The sequence below is a fragment of the Phyllostomus discolor genome, chromosome 2 (genome assembly GCF_004126475.2).
Source record: "Phyllostomus discolor isolate MPI-MPIP mPhyDis1 chromosome 2, mPhyDis1.pri.v3, whole genome shotgun sequence".
Lineage (NCBI taxonomy): Eukaryota > Metazoa > Chordata > Mammalia > Chiroptera > Phyllostomidae > Phyllostomus > Phyllostomus discolor.
The window spans coordinates 20,527,215-20,545,145 of record NC_040904.2 but is presented as its reverse complement, the minus strand read 5'-3'; the positions used below and the strand labels follow the sequence as shown (position 1 = coordinate 20,545,145).

The following is a 17,931-nucleotide window of genomic DNA, read 5'->3' as shown; positions in this document are numbered from 1 at the left end:
GTGATAGTGTCATTCCATAATGATCGACTTCAATTCTAAAGTTAACTTAAATGAGTTGCATTTTATTTGGCAGAGTGACTATGGGCCTTTTCAACCTTCTGAACAATGCCACCTAGCTTCTCACTGAGATCGGTGATATCGCTGCCTAATACATTTTTTTAAATATGATCTTCATTGCTTGAGAAATAGTAGCAAATTCATCTCTGCTTCCCAATAACACTATTGCACAACTCAAAAGCAAGTGTGTAGTTCATTATCGAGAGAACCACAGACCCTGCACATCACTGGAACTTGCTGCGTGCGAGCGTCCTTGCCCGCTGTTCCAACCTCCGTTCCGAGGCAGAAACCGTTCTCACGATGGTGGCCGTCCACATCTCCCTAATTAACCTATGTCTGTGCTCCATTGGAGCATGCTCCACTAATTGAGATAAATTAAAAAGTCAACATGTAAAGAAATTCAAAAATTCAGGCCAAAATATTTGTATTTCTCTATTAGCTTATCTCCATTAGGACCAGACAATCACAGATGCCCCACTTGCCAAAATTTCTAAAACTTTAATGTGGCAACAGCCCTCGATACTATCAACTATATCTGAACTTCAAAGCTTGATCTTCATAGATAACTCTGGAATTTCCAGGTGTCTGATTTAAGGCTAACACAGTAACTTCAATCTAGGAATTTTTACTGGCTTATTTCTACTAAAGACTGTCCAAAATATGTAGCTTATTTATAAATCATTATGAGAAAAGTATGTAAAAATCTGTTTATAGTTAAATAAAGAGATCTGAAATAATTATTCTTCAGAATATAATAAATGAATCCAGTTGTGAATATTGCATGGTATTACTTGAATGCATCCTAATTAAATGAATTAATGGATGCCCCATGACACAACACAATGCATAAACTTTTCGTCCCTTCCACTTAATCAGCAGAAAGTGTACAGTTTCACAAATGTAGCTCCTACTGCGATGTTTACAAATACTGAAGCCAAAGGTGTTACACAGTTTAACGTTACAATCCTACGGATATTTTCACTGACTTATATATTTCACCTTAAAGTTTACCTTTTTAACAAATCTCAAGGATACTCTTAACATTGTATCAATGTCAACTGAATTTATTCCTATAACAATAAAATATTAGAATCTCAGTTTAACTTAAGCTTTTTAAAATAAAGTCACAAATTCACATATACTCGCATACAAAGTAAGCATTGTTTTCCATGACTAATAATGTGTCAAGACATAGTCGTTTTTTCCCTGGCTTAAAGGAGGAAGATAATGCTACAAAGATATGTGTTGACAACTGTTATTTTCACTTCTATGTAGCATAACGATCCTTTTGGGAAAGTTCTACAAAACTCACATATTTAACTATGTCTGAGATGTTGAAAATCAACAAATTATGCTAACATCATTGCAATGCTACAATATATAACAACCCAGAGCTTCAGATTGTATTTTACAAAAGCATAAAATTTCAAAAGGCAGCTCCAACATGTCTTTTAAAAGGTGGTAACAAGGGGACACATTTTGTTTGTGCCTACCTCCATATTTCTTATAAGGCTTAACTTATAAAAAAAAGAAAAGCACGCTGAGAGGTTCTACAACTAGGAAAACATAAGATCAACTGGATAAAAAGATAGTTTGTCTCCATATCTATACCTAAATCCTTTACCACATTTGGTGTCGCAACTCTATTTCCTCAAATATCTAACAGACTTAAGAACCGAAATATCATTACATATGCATCGAACAACCATGCAAAACTGGAATCTCCAAGTCATCCATTCACAATAACTTTGCAAACATACATGAAAATGCCAAGAGGTGTAAAATAAAATAAAACAAAATAAAATAAAATCAAAACCTACCATGCAGTGTGATTAAGAATGGGAAAACAAAGAATCTCACATTAGAAATGTAAAGGCTCCCCTGGCTGGCATAGCTCAGTGGATTGAGTGCGGGCTGCAAACCAAAGTGTCGCAGGTTCTATTCCCAGTCAGGGTACATGCCTGGGTTGCAGGCCATGACCCCCAGCAACCGCACATTGATATTTCTCTCTCTCTCTCTATCTCCCTCCCTTCCCTCTCTAAAAATAAATAAATAAAAACTTAAAAAAAAAAAAAGTAAAGGCTGAAGAGCAAATTAAAATTTGAATCTAACATTGTTTATTTAAATTTTGAGCCTGTTTTCTCCCTCCATACCTAGACTTCCACATCTCCAGTGACTGCAGTGATCTGAATTACTTTAAAGAATTAACCATTTGTACTCTTAACTATGGTTCTGCTTTTTTAATGTATCGAGTATAGATAAAAATTTTAAGGCTATTTCCTATACAGAGATACCACAAAATAATAATGGAAAAGACAGTAAAATATAAGGTCAAACGATGAACAGAAATCTCTAGCAAATAATTTATATGAATCATATACATTAATTCCACATCATTTCCTTCCTTCCTTCCTTTCTTCCTTCCTTCCTTCCTTCCTTTCTCCCTTCCTCCTTCTTTCCATCGTTCTTTTCCTTTTTTTTTTTAAGTTTAGACATAGGTAAATGAATGTGTTTTCAGTGCTATCAATTTAAACCATAGAGAAGGGTTTTATTGGAAGTCCAAATAAATTTCTCCTCCCTCTACTGCCAAACCAGAACCCTATTAGTACCATGTGTTTAGTCCTGTCTCCATTTGTTTACACACTATATACATAAACAGTGTGTCATCTTAAAGAAGTAATGATACCATACTAAGCATATCATTCTGAGGCTCACTTTCTACAGTATATGTTACTGACCTTTCTTTGTCAATAGAAGTAGATCAACATACTTTTTAACAATTATGTATTATTCCACCGTATGTCCATTTCTTTACTTATGGTCACCTAAGTTAATGTCAATTTTCATTGTTTTAAGCAATGTGCAACTGCATGTGCCAAATTATACTTATGTTTGAGTGGTTTTAATAATATAAATACTTAGAACATACAGTGTATGCATATATTAACTTTGAACTAGAACAACAAACATTTTCCCAAAACAATGTTGATGGAAATGTACATCTACCAACAACAAATAACATGTTTTTTGGTATTTGTTAAATCTATGTTAGATCTTAAAAAGACCCTACCCCTAAATCTAGATTATAAATTTCTATTGTGGGAATATACAAAAGATGTGTCTTTTTTCCTACAAAAAGAACTAAAGCATGCCATTGTATTTGGCAAAGTATTTTGACTTGTTAGCCCTTACATGGCAGCTAATCAATGGAAGCATTTGTAAAATCAGTTCTTCAACTCCTGTTATTTCAATATAAATCATTTCATTGCTAAAACAACTATGATATTTACATTTTGTAATTATCTGCCAAAGAACAGGGGCTGAAAGTTTAAATAAATGTTTGGGGTGACAGAGTATCAAAATAAACATGTAACTTACAATTCTTATTAATAAAAGCAAAACATGTAGTTAACAGAGTCCGAGGGTCATGTTATATTTGGAAAATCTCTTACAGCACAGTATCATATGATTAAGGGAATTTTTTTAATATATTATTTCTACTAATGTCAAAAAATATCCTGCTCCACTCCCCCCTTTCTTAGACACTAATTGACTAAAGGAAATGGTTTCTGACAACTGCTATAAATAATGCAAGGCGCTATCAAACTAGCTAAGGCACAATAAAACCGGTGAACTCGCATAGACCCAAACACATCTTCCCACGTGGTGATTTCCCCTAGGGCTAAGGCTCCTCGTGCAGCACTTCCGACCCTGAAGTGGCGTGCTCTCCTGAAGTGGCAGGTACTTCCCATTAAAATAACCAAGACAGGTTGTTTCTGGTATGATTTTTGCCAATGGGCAAATGCCCCATTCTCCACTCCCTTTGCCCTCCTCAATCAGTTCTTCTTCACTTATTAAAACGGTTCACAGAAGAAAGAAGTACTTGCAACTGGGTTTTCAAAGGACTTAGGGTGCTGGGTTGGCAAAATGTGGGCATTTCCAATGGTTTTATTATCTGTCGATGTGATTTCGGCATGTTGTCAGAGTATAAATAAAATCACACTTCTCAGGAGACGAAATCAAAGAATTTATTCTTAGGATTTTGGACTTTGCAAAAGAGTAAACATACTGAACACACAATGAACAAACTAACATGGCAGTTTAAGGTTTAATTCCTTTGCATTTAGCAAAGAACACCCCTTTCTTAATTATTTTAATTTTCCATTCGGTTCTGTGCATTCTGGGAAAGCTGTAACACATAAAGAAATCCAAAGAGCCAGACTAATGAGGCGGTGATTAAAGTTCTATGTGTTTCCATCAGCACTAAGAATCCTCCTAGTATATCTGAAGGAATACACTACATAAATTCAAAGAGCGATCACAAAGCAGTCTTAAAACATGTCAAATGCACCATTATATATACACCCATAAATAAAATAAGTCCTCTAGAGACAGTGATATTTAGTCTCCTTTTGTTGTATTTATAATAATCTATAATACTAAAATTATTTTACAGAAAGATGAAAAAATGAGCACCTATACAATCACTACAATATGATCAAACCCATTGTTAACAGAATAGATACAATATGAAATAAGTATTAATGCATGTATAGGTATGTAGATATGTATGTATGTGTGCACATGTATTCTCAAAAGAATAAGGAAAAACTTGAACATAGGAATTAGTCAAATCATGTTCTTCATATATAACTAAAACCTAGCTCTTTATTTAAAGTCAAGTAAAATCTTTGTGCTAATGGGGGAGGAAGACAAATAATGCATCAATCTTCTCACAATTAGAACCACTTTATTTTAGATAAAACAACAAACTATGCTCCTTCATTACGTAATAACCCTTGAAGAGATTAACTTTGAAGAAGTCAGCGTATGCTACATTTCTTTTCTATTTATGTATAAAATCTTCAAGGTATTCCTCTGATTCTTCAACAAAAAGTTTCTACTGAAGGAGCCAAGTAGAAAAATTTATTTTCCCCCCAGAACTCATATATTCTATTATTGCTCAACACTAGCAACTAGTATTTTGTATTTGGGTACACGGTTTCCTTCATCTGAGTTTTGCCACTTGTTACTCGTGACTCTACGAGATGGTGATACCATCTTGCCCACTTGTGAACAAACAGAGTCAGGCTTGCATGCGAAGTGACTGGCTCATCCAAATCCTCTAAGCTCGTTAAATGGAAGAATCAGGATCCCAAATCCAGTCTTCTGATTCAAATTTGAAATTTAATTCACAACACATGCTGTCAATTTGATGCCAAATTTTATGGCAATGACAATGACTATAAAGATATAGAAGCCAAAAACCAGAGAGTTTGGGGGTGGAGTGGGATATGATGAAGCCACCGGCTCTGCACCACTGTGGTTTGCTCTGATATGTAAGTGAAGGAGAAAGCCTTGCAGACGGGTTCCCACGGAGATGAGCGGGTCCCTCTATTGGGCTGAGAGATCCATGCTGCCGTCCTTGCACATCTGTCTGTGCGGTATGCACTGGAGCCTAATAATGCATGCTTAGAGATGTGAAAATTACACACTGTGTCTACCAGCCTCTTCTTAGTTAAGATCGTTAATCAGTTTAATCTAGTAATTAATACAACACAAGGCTCTACTTAGTAAGTGATTTAAAGGTTAATTGTTGGAGGAGAGGTCTTGGAGCATAATTTTTTTTTTTGTTTCTCTCCCTTTTGGGCAAGAAGAGCCTACATTTTCTACAGAGCTTTTATTAGAGGAGTTCACATTCTATCAGCAGAAATTTCCACATCAGTAAAATGGAATTCTGCTCTAAAAGTATAAAATCAGTATGTGTTAAGCAAGTAAGCATACAGTAAGGCTGACCTATATCAGCCACTAAAACAGTATTTGAAAAGCAGTGAAGGAGATGGAATAGCTGCCTGAAGCCCTTCTAAGCCATGTAGAGTCAGGTTTTTTTTTTTTAACAGCTATTAAAACCATTAAAAAAGTATGTTGGGGAGAAAGCACTGAGCATTTGAAATGGCATAAATGATATTTTTCTCTTACATGTATCAAACCTGTTCCCTTTTATACTAGTTACCTCATGACACGGAAATGTTAAGCTCCTTTCTAATATGAATGCCCAAAGTCAAAACAGTAAGAAAAAATTGCAATTCCTGTTCCACTGCCCCAAAAGATCTCCTTTGAAAAGAAAATTGCAGGTGTTGTCCTTCTAATTGTCTGCTGTTTTTGTTGCTATTTTTCTTCCCTACTATCCTAGAAAAAGCACTGTTTTTCTTAAATCCAAGTACATCCAACATAGTCAATAACCTTATTGAGGTTCAATGAATACACATAATCATTGAAAATAAGCAATACATAAATAAAATATGCATTGATTGCATTAATGGTTTGTTGATGACCCTCTTTCGTAGCCTAGACAGAGGGAGGACATATGAATTCAGCTTTGAAGAATTTACTGCTTAATCAGGGATGTAAAACCAACTCACACATAACAGTGCATAAAACAGGGAGAACTACACAGCAGAGATAACAATAAAGCTTGGTGAGTTACAGAAATCAGGAATAGTTTCATGATAGAAAAGACATCTAAGAAAGGTATGGAAAGATGAGCCACTTTCACTAAGTTACAGACAAACACGAATGGCGACCCAGGCTGCAGGAGTACAGAGAGGAAAGGCTGGGTGCGGAAGAGCTGAGAATGTGAATGCTGGGGACCTGAGCTGTTCAGAGGACACATGTGCGATGGGATGGCAGGAAAGAAAGCTGGAACTTGGGGCTAGACTCAAATCAGTGAAAATTCTGCCTTCGCTTCTTAATTAATTGGAGTTCATCCATTTCAAGATTTCACCCAAGGGCAGAGTCAGAATGTTTAACTAAATATCCTAAGGGCTAACAGTAAGACTGTATATATTGGATATGAAGAACTCTTATTAAATAAACTAGGGATTTTTCTCCTTCCTGAAGTTTTTGCTTTGGTTGCCAGAAAGCTGAGAGATAAATTTAGTGCTCAATTTCATCTCAAGTACTTGTTTCATCCCTCTTCCTTCTAATTGATTTGTTATGTCTCTTTTTTATAGTCCTATTTCGTATGCACTTTACTGTTGAAAGCCAACTCCTATCCTTTTTGGAGGTGGCACACATCACATATAAATAAAATTAAAGCATATTTGCCCTGGTACCAGATCAAGTTAGAGATGCACCACCAAGTTTCAGAAGAGAAAAGAAGTTTGAATTCACCCATCAAGTAAAGCTCATTCCTCTATGACATAATTTCTATGAAAGATGGCCACATAGAATTGGGATGCCAAGTTAGAGCAGTTAACAATCACCCTAAAATCTACAACTGTTGAGTTTAGCAACACATCTCCTTGGCCAGCTGTCCAGCTTCACCCTCCCTGTGAATCAGTGTCCTGACTACAATGCCAAAATGACCTTCTGAAATTTACCAGGCTTCCAAAGCTGCAGATATTTTCAGCAGTACCAGCCCTGGCTGTCACAGCTTTCTGCTTGATACTGACTGGCAAAACTGGAGCCTCCTGTACTAGCCTGACCTTTGAAACTCACAATATTGTGCTGCCAATCAACACTGAGTTTTCTCCTTCTGCATTCCTTTGCGATACTATTTCTCTTGCTTAATTGTAAAGCAGTAAGTGTCAGCACAAAATGGTACTTTTCTTTACAGGAAGATGCTTTGCTCACACCCAGTAAGCCTAACATTAGTAGAGGCTTTAGAATAAATATTTACTGACATCTATACATAATATTTTTTAATTACTGAAAAGATTATTTAAATTTTGTGGCAACAAGAACTATAATAATGGCATTATTTCTGCAATGGCCAACATGAAATTTGAGAGATGTTTATATTTTATAATTGCACTTTTATAATTGCATCTGTTTATGTTAACTATTATGTATTCAATGACTAGCACAGTGCCTGGAATATAAAAGAACTCAAATGAATATTTAAGTGAATGTTGCAGAATCTGCATGCTTAATTATACTTCATTTATCATAGAACTCTTGAACTAAAACACAGGTGCTTAATTTTCTTCCCTGAAAAGTTAGTATATTAGCATGGAATATTTCTCTGAAAAAATATGCAAGAGAATTATTGGTACATGATCCTGTATGTTTCTACTTAGCATCTATAGCATACTATATTTTTTAATCTTCACTCCAGCATATATATTTACTAGTTTTAGAGAGGGAGGAAGGGGGAGAAAGAGTTAAACATTGATGTGAGAAACATCCATTGATTGCCTCTCCTATGCACCTAACTGGGGATTGAACCCACAACCTAGGCACGTGCCCTCACTGGGGATGGAACCTACAACCTTGGCATAGGAGATGACACTCCAACCAACCGAGCCATTTGGCCAGGTCATATACTATATGTTCATAAGCCCTACTTGTAATCAGTTCAGAAAACCACCAAATGATATGAAGGATGATATTTCAAGGCAAACTTAGGGACTCACAATAGTTGGTGAATGTATCCCTGAGCTTCACACACTTATTTTGTTTCATTTTTAGCTATAATTTATGCACTAGTTCATGATCCTTCATGGAATACATATGTACAATGGATATAAGACACACATATGCACACAGGACATGCGCAGAAATTCTCTAACGGCTCTGCTAGGGTTTGGGGGGAAAGTGAGGAAAGGTCATCAGAAATCTCCAAGCGAATATCAACTCTCAGTGACACAATTGGTTATTTTACTGCGGGCAACAACTTTCTGTCTTTCAATGATGACAGAAACGAACTGAATTATCCTAATGCCTTCAATAATGTACAACAGTTGAATCAATTATAGAAGCGTTCGCAAATGCCCGACTTAAAGCCATCCCGGGGAACAACTGGCAGAACGCTATGTCATTCACAAGTGACATCAGAGACTTCACAGGTGGTAATGATTTTGAGTCTAAAAGTAGATTTTGCTGATCTTGGCGAGTGCTGGGGCAGAGGGTATTAAGTGCGCAAACCACAGAGGCAGATTAGGCCATTTGATACGGCCTTCCTTTCCAAGCCAGTGGAACTTCAAAGCCAGCTCCATCCCCTCTGCTTTTTTAGGACCACAATGCTTCGAAACCTGTCTTTCACATCTTACCTCCTTCAGTTAGTCTTTCCAAAACTAGCCTGGATTAGGCCTCAAATCTATATTACTATGAGTATTTGTGTACTTAATTTGTGCCATACTGACGGCAACAAACAGGCAAACAGCAAAACTGCTGGGTTGAGAGCTCAGCACACACAGTACCTAGCTACATGCCCTCTGAACAAAGTACCTGACCTTAACCTTGCCAAGCCTCCATTTTCTCACCTGTGAACTAGAGAGGGACAGCAATGCATAAATCTACAGTGCTATGTAACAACTGTACACAATCACATAAATTAAAAAATGAGTCCTACCACGTACATAGTCACTTTTATAATTATTATGACAGGATTCTGGTCTTTGGTGGCTCTTGTTTGAGCTTCATTATTTCACCACGAATGCACCTTTTTCTTTAGGCCATAAACTGCAGAGAAGCAGAACTCGAACCTTAATTTCTCTTGGAAATTTCGGCCAAAGTATGACCATGAAGCTTTTAAGGCAGTGGGCTTTAAATCAATATTTACGAGTAAAAAGCATAATGGTAAGTGGTAAAATAAAAACTCTGTGTTTTCTAACCTAGAATGCAGAGTAAATCCTGGAAACAAGGAATGGACACTTCACAGCCGATTGGGGTCTTACAGAACACGCTCAGCTGCACTTTCACCATTTGGAAGTTTGGAAGCTAGCCTACTTTATTTTCTGCAGACAAAGAAAAGCTAGAGGGAAAAAAGAGCATCGTGTGCATATCTAAAACACTTTGTCATTAAAGTCGAATACAGCTCATCAGCTCACCTCTCCCTTATGGCCTTTGCTGTTAGCATAAAAGACGCAGGACCTGAAACCTGACTGTCAGTACAGACTGTTTTCATCTCCTAATCAGGGTGTTGGCATGAAGAAGCTTCAGATGAGTACGCCCCACCTTTCTGCACAAAGTGTCAACGGCAGAAATAAATTCATCTCTTCTGTCTAGTCTAGGATGACAGTATATTTGGATCGTGCTTATTTACCAAAAACTCAAACAGAAAAATGAATGCCTTAAATATTGAATTTTAATAAATTATGAGTTGGTGTTGTCTGCTCCCTAATATACGAAGTATATAAAGAGTTCATGTGTCTGCTGGATGGTTTTAGGAAAATTCCACACTCTGCCCACAAGCAGCCTATTCTTGGCTCCTCTGAGTCCACTTTGTTTTGCCTGTACATTACTTGTGAATATTCTGATCACTATCCCGGAAGCTACTTTGGGCACAGGATGCATCCTAGTCACCTCTGTATCCTCTGAAGGACATAGCATGATAGATGGCACATGGGGAACGGCACTCAGTCAATACTTGCTAAAGAAGAATGCTTTCCTTTGAAGGTAAAAGCAACACATGGCATAAGATTCTTCCACTGTCCTCCCCCAGACAACATGTAATTTTACTTGGTATGTGTTCTACATAACTCTACGAACTGGGGAATTTGTTAGCAAAATGACATGTCTCCAACAAAACAAGTCTTCAAGGAATAGATGGTCTTTTTAAGTCATAAGCTCTTCCACATGGTGGCAGAGAGCACAGACTGGTGTGCGAAAATGAAGCAATAGAAAAGCCTAAAATCACCACGTGAGGATGACAAGTGAGTTCAGCATGTGCTCTGGAGTTACCTGTATCATTTCTTGGTGAAAATTTTATGGCATTATGTTACTGGGGTGAAAGTACATTATCTTCTGAAACTTTGCAAAGCTTCCTCTGAAAAGGATCACAAATGGCCAAATGCAACAGCACAGCACCACCAGCCCTTATCATATCTGCATAACCAAAGAAATAATTATAAGCATGTGCCAAATTATATGTCATTTGTAATCCAACGTCAGAGCAAAAACGACAAAATTTTATTCACCAGCCTATGAAATTAAATGCATACCTTCTTGACTTATGTCAGTTGTTGTACAGGTGAAGTTTTAAAATTACTGTATTGTAACTATACCACATTCAGTCCTAGCAGACACATAAAAAGAAAATTAAAAATGCTGGTTTTTAAGTGGGAAATGACCTGCCTGCAATTCAGTTTGACTATACCCCCTTAACTCTAACAGGAGCTCAAAATATGTTTGTTAATGAAATATTCAGCAGAATACAAAGGATGAAGTGACTTGCCTATATCACCTTATTTTTTTAAGATTTTATTTATTTTTAGAGAGAGAGGGGAGAAGGAGAAAGAGAGGGAGAGGAATATTAATGTGTGATTGCCTCTTGTGTGCCCCCTACAGGGGACCTGGCCTGCAACCCAGGCCCTGTGGCCTGACTGGGAATCAAACCAGCAACCCTTTGGTTCACAGATGCATCCTCAATCCACTGAGCTATACTAGCCAGGGCACCTTACTGTTAACATAGTAAAAGAACTTAGTAAGTGAAAAATATCTAAGCACCTGAACTTTATGATCCATTACTGAGAAACAGACAAAACTTCTTCCTATATTAATTGTTCCCCAAATAACATTTACTTTAAAAACCCAATCTTCAAAACAGTATTTCTCTGAGAAAGTCATTTCCCAAGTGTAATTTTCAGTGTATGCGGTCCCCCAGAGAGCATTATGCAGAATCCTATTCTTATATATTTTACCAATAATCTCAATTACTGTTCTGGACATTTAAGATTATTGTTTGGAAAAAGTAATATAATACCTCGAACAGACTCTACCCCTGGGTCAAAGACTTGCTTGTCTTCCCTGTTGCTCATTTTTGCTGTGCCCATCAAAACTCTTAAGTACTCTGGAGGGGGTGTTTAAGACCAAATGCCTTATGTGAGTGTCACAAAGGGGAAAATGCAGCTTTCCCTGAAAAGTTTGAGCAATGACATTCAAAAGAATGGCTGAAAATAATTTGAAGCAAATTTGTCCAGTTAAAATTTGCCCAATAAACAGAGAAGGCAAAGAAGGAATTGTGGTTATAATGTTATTTAATCTTAGTTACTTAAAAGCAACGTTTTCTAAATATTATCTAATATAACAAAACAGATTTTTACCACATCTTTACAGTACAAGGCAAAATCCAGATAAGGAGGGGAAAATGTCTAATAACAGAAAAAGATATGTACTCAACACGGCTTTCACATAATACTAAAGGCATAATAATAAAGGTGAGAAAAAGCACTGTTAGTATCATTATCTCTGGCTCTATGTAAACATATCATATTTAAACATATATAAACAGTGCAATTTTAAATTATTTTTGTAGATACAGACCATTTAAATTAACAATGAGTGGTAAATAGTTATAAATCTTTTCTTTGCATACTGTGTTAATTTCATGGGAATTTCTCCAAGATATGAAGTAATCTATCATTGCTTGGATAGTTTCTGCTTAGACCATGTTAAATCATTTACTTGTAAAAGCATATACAGACGTTAAGTGAAACGCCTATGAGTACTCCTATGACGCCTTCTATTCTACTTGAAATACAACTCTCTTCGCAACTCCAGGTAACTGTTAACTCAATGCAGCTGCTTATTTATGCCCATATGTAAATCATTCTGTTTATAAGAGTATCTGATTATTAAGGATTCATATTTCCAGGAGAAAGGACATCATGGTTATTCTGATACCTCCCCTAAAATAGCAAGGTCTGAGAAGGACAAATGTCAGCCACATTGAGCACATTGCAACCTTGTTTCATCATGTGTCTGTCTGCCCCTTGGGCCATCACCGAGGCTCGCTAGCGTACACGGATGTTCTGGATGAACTTCAGGAAGGGACCAGAACGGCCTGCCTGGCCAACCAAGAGGCATTTCCTCGCTAATGACAATATACCCCTAATGATGAAATCACGCTTACTTTAGAATGAATTACCTCCTCGGGATAAAGAATTTGGCAACCCTTCTATACTTCATCTGATCCTGTGCCTTAAAAGAGCTTGGTACAAAGGGAAATGTTTTAAGAATTTAATATGTACCTTCTACTTAAGTTATAGTCCTTGATAAAACATAATTTTAAGTGGTTTTCTCTTGCTGACATTTTAAAATATAGTTCTTTATACTATAGGGTCTCACAAATAGCAATACGATGAACAGGAATAATGTTAAAATTTTTAAGGAAGTTTTGGTGAAAAGTTTTTCAAAATCCTACTATATTTTAAAAATAATTGTTAATCCCTCCCATCGCTTTTAACGTCGGCATCTAACCAGTTGCGACATCCTATGCAACCTAAGCCTGTCACTTTTCCCCAGTGTTCATGTCCTCGCTTTCATTCCCACCACTATCCTCACGCAGGCCATCACCTCTGTTCCACAATCTCTTCCGCATCCCCCACATGTCCCATTCTTCCTCTACAAAATGCCACTGCAACACAATTCCTGTAAGGCTGCTTGCCTAACCAAGAGTCTTCTTATCTTCCCCACAGGGCATCTAACTTACTACCGCCTCCTCAAGGCCCTCAACGTGTAGTTACCCATCTCCCTTTCCCACCTGATTCCTCATTTCTTCCTACCTGTTTATTCACTGCCCACCCCATGCCCCCAGGCCTTTTCTCTCCATCCTCTTACTTTCTACCCATTCTTCGAGAGTCTCTGCAAATGCAGTAGAAAACATGACCAGAGTATGCCAAACTGCCAATGCTCTCAATCTCCTGTCAGCACCCACTACAAGTATTTTTTTAATCTGTGTTTATACTTTTACACATAACCCTGGGTTCTAGAACTGGACTACCTTGGTTCCATGCTGCTCTGCACTACTTTCAGTGAAGTAACTCTGGGCAATGAACTTGCCGGTGCCTGTCTCCTCATCTGGGAAACAGTACTAACAGTACCCATGTCACAGGCTGTTCAGAGAAATGCATGAGTTAATTCATAAACCTTAACCTGGCACATAGAAAGTAGCCCATAATGTTAGTAATCACCGGTATAGCGATCACTCTCCTCACTAATCATTACACAGCATTGGCAGCAAGACAAAATAGAATGGTTAACAATAGGGACATTGAAATAAAGAAAAATAAGTCAGACTCGTCGCTGTACAAGTGACAGAAAGGTCATCAAGCATTTTTCCAGCTGTAAAAAAGATTAGATATTTTGTAAAGAAATGTATAGAAAGTGGCAGCTTCTAATATTAATTGTTATTTACATATTTATAATTTCAGAGATGTAGAAATTAAGGAACAGAAAGAGTAAATGGTTTTTTGCAGGCCATCCATCTAAGCAAATGCACTGTGAGGTTGTCTGTGTCCCTCCCCCCACCAAGTCTATTACTCCTTTCAAGATATAGACCAAAATGCAATAAACATATAAAGACACAATACATTTAAAATGACAGTAACATTGCTATCACCTCCTACGTTTATAAAGAGTTGCACTTTCAATAACTTATCCCACGTGGTCTGTTTTTGCTCTACCTGTACTACAACACAGACTGGAGTTGCAAAACAAAGTAGATACATATAGTGTTTACAGGAACTGATGTATCTTTTCATCGGTATTTTGAAACTAAAATTTAGTAGACAGAAACATGCATGGGGGAGTTGGGTTGGAGAACACGGAGTGTGGTCAGTGCAGTCAACAGCTCAGAGCTTTTCTCACCAACTTTTGCTCCAGGGCAGGCCATGCCCTCCTGTTCATTCCGTCACTTAACTTGCCCCCCACCCCCCCTATCTTTCCGCTAGGATATCTATCCATGTAGAGTGCCGAAAGACCACCATAAAGGCAATGATCTCTTGTAATCAGATAATACAGAAACAAAATGTGAATGTAACCTTAATCACAATAGAGAGAAAATTCAGTGTCAAATCAACTATAATTGTTTAAAACATGATTATGTCAAAGAGATGTACTAGATGAATCATTTAAAAAACTGAAAACAATGTGTACAAAACTGTAACCATGTATTTTCTAAGTGTTTTTCCAAGGATATAAATGTAATGCTTACAGAAATGCATGATATTGTATAATGTGAAAATCATGCATACAAACCAGTTACCCTACTACCTCAAGTCTAAAAGATACAAAATATGCTTAGAGACCTGTAATGTCATACATCAACAGCACTCCTTGAATCCTCTGCTTTGCAGGCACTAACAGTGGATGTGCTCCGTGACTCATCAGAAACGATATACAGAGTTCACGGGGATCGCGGTTGCCTCGTGTTCCAAACATGTGTTGACACTAATGACAGCTACGCCTCATAGAGTGGGAGACAGATTCAAGATGACAGCCAGCCGAAAGGCAACTCTTCAGAGGTTCCCTATAAAATATGCCCCCTCCCCCTCCCCAGAAACACACACACACACACACACACACAACACTACATCCCTCCTGTCTTAGATCTCTGGCATCCTTCAAGGAAATAAAAGTAAGCATACTTTATATAGACAGAAAAGAACTGCATTTTTTGGTCAGCCTAACTCTCACTGTGCATAGCAAAATGTACTTCAGTTACAAAAATATCTAAAAGGAATGTATCCAGGACCTATATGTCACTGTGCTTTGTTTACCAGTCAGATGCTTTTTCAAGAAAGTGTTCAAGTTATAATGACAATGCCCCCACGTAGAGGAATACTCCAAAGCCCGTAACATTAACACAGAGATGTATTTTTACCTTTTCTAACATCCAAAACAACATCCTCTTCCCTACAGAGGAAAATATTTAATCGTCGTGCACTCATTAATCTTTGATTAACCTGTGGTCAGGAGTTTGTCTGGATTTATTTGGCACTTTTATTTTCCAAGGAAGGAAAGTCATAGCAAAGGAAAATACATATTAAGCATTTGAAGATAATTACTGTTTACTGAAAGCTCTACTCTAAAATAAATTTTAGTGACTCGTTTATGTTTGCTAACTTTGGGACAATGATAACTAGTGTCTCTAAAATGCTTCTAAGTAGCAATCATCCTCTATCCTGGCCTTTGAGAGGTGTTAACACTCACCCCCTAATTATAAGCCTTTTCTGTGTTATTACTACCTCACCATTCAATCTCTAAACTAAATGGTAGTTTTGAGGAAATAAAAATAGATGTTAGGTGGTGTGTTTTCTCAAATTTTGGTTACAATGGATAAGAACTACAAGGAATTTCTACATATAAGAAACTTCTTTAGCTCAAAAAAACAAAAGTTCATTTTATTGCATTTTGACCAGCAAACTCTTCAAGCTTTCTCCTAGAATACTGTTTTCGAGCTTTATTCTGGAGTAGCACCATCCAATGGAAATGTAATACATGCTACATTTGTTATTTTAAAGTTTTCTAATAGCCACATTTAAAAAGTGTTTTTTAAAAAGCAGGTGAAATTATCTAATAATATATTCTATTGTAACAAATATATCCAACACATTATCACAGCAGCATATTTATAATCAGCATAAAAATATTAAACAGATGTTTTACATTCTTCCCTTTGTACAAAGTTTCCAAAATCCAGTATGTACGTTACACTCCGAGTAAACCTCAGTCCAGACCAGCCAATGTCAAGTGCTCAACAGCCACATGTGGCCAGGGGCTGCTGTACTGGACAGCACATTCTAGATTTCCAGTAACATGAAGCTTTTCAGCTTAACAGGCCACACACTTGAAGATCTTCCTGTGTACCATGCTCTATGATCGGCATTGCCGTTAGCATTATATATGGAGCTAAACATTGAAATAAATGTATTTCACTTCCTCTTTCCACTCCTGGGACCCAAATACCTACTGCCCTGAAGTCTTTTTGTTGGAATATAAGGAACTCCAAATCACCTATACTTTTCAGCTTTTTTCAAGCAAGGTCTCAGACATACTCTAATCCGAGCATCTTCTAACAAAGCAGAAAACCAGGAGGTGCAGCAAGGCTACTCCCTCTCTCTTTCCATAAATAGATATATCTAACACAGGCCTAATGTATGGCGACAATGATAAACACAAGGGCAATTTTTTTTTTTGCTTACAATGAAGACAGGAAATTTTATATAATGAAGTAATACACCCTTCCTCGATGAAAAATACAATTTTACTCTTCGCCCCCGCCCCCCCGCCCCACTCCTCCCAGGAGAAACCTTGGGATATTCTGTTCTTTTTCTGGAGCCGAACCCAGTGTTTCATTTCATAGGAATTCTATGCCCAGAGGAAGAACAGAATGTTGGAATCAAAATTTAATGAATTCAACTTGGAGTCTAAGTTTGCCTCGAATGTGGAAACATAAACACACGCAATAATATCTCAAACCATAAAACATTTTGGATTCTCTGTTGGCATGGCTGCATAGAGGATCACACTTGATGTGTATCTGCACACAATTTGTTCTTAGTTACACAGGGAAAAAAAAATGAAACTAAGCACATGTGAGGTTTTCTAAGTCTCTTCGTAATAATAAGACCTGATTATTATGTCTTAGATGACACTGTAATTATAGACAGAAGAATGGACAAACAGGTTTTCTGGTGCTGACCCAACCTGTTCCCTAAAGCACAAAAGGCAACTTTTGTAGTCCTCAATGGGAAACCCACTAAACAAATAAAACTTAAAACTATGTCTACATCTTGTGAAGAGGTCTAACAACACAATAATAAAAAAAATCGTCTCACTCCCATGCAAGTACATAAGAGATGAAAAATCAGAACACTATGTAGGTTCCCTTAAAAAAAAAAAAACAGTTTGAGGCTGTACTTGTCACCAACTTGAATAAAGCAAAGATACAATTGACAATAATGTGGTTTCTCGGGCTACAAAATAACTTTATTCAGTGTCTCTGGCCTATAACTCTACACCTAACACAGAATTCTAAGTTCTAAGCTTTTCCAACGAAATATTCTCAGGATGAAATTTACATTCGTTCTACTTCCATTTTAACTTGTCTCGGTTGATAATGTTTTATCTCAACAAGACAAGACGACA

At 37.1% G+C, this 17,931-nt stretch overlaps 1 protein-coding gene and 1 long non-coding RNA gene across 19 annotated transcripts in view; one reads left to right on the top strand and one right to left on the bottom strand.

Moving 5' to 3' along the window:
* MBNL1 (muscleblind like splicing regulator 1) overlaps nucleotides 1-17,931 on the bottom strand; it is a 190,710-nt gene that overhangs the window by 147,452 nt on the left and 25,327 nt on the right. The gene's annotated exons all lie outside the window — the stretch shown is intronic.
* LOC118498784 lies at nucleotides 8,633-14,914 on the top strand. The gene is made up of 3 exons (XR_004901244.1): nucleotides 8,633-8,642; nucleotides 10,003-10,006; nucleotides 14,733-14,914. It is a non-coding gene; the product is annotated as an uncharacterized LOC118498784 (long non-coding RNA).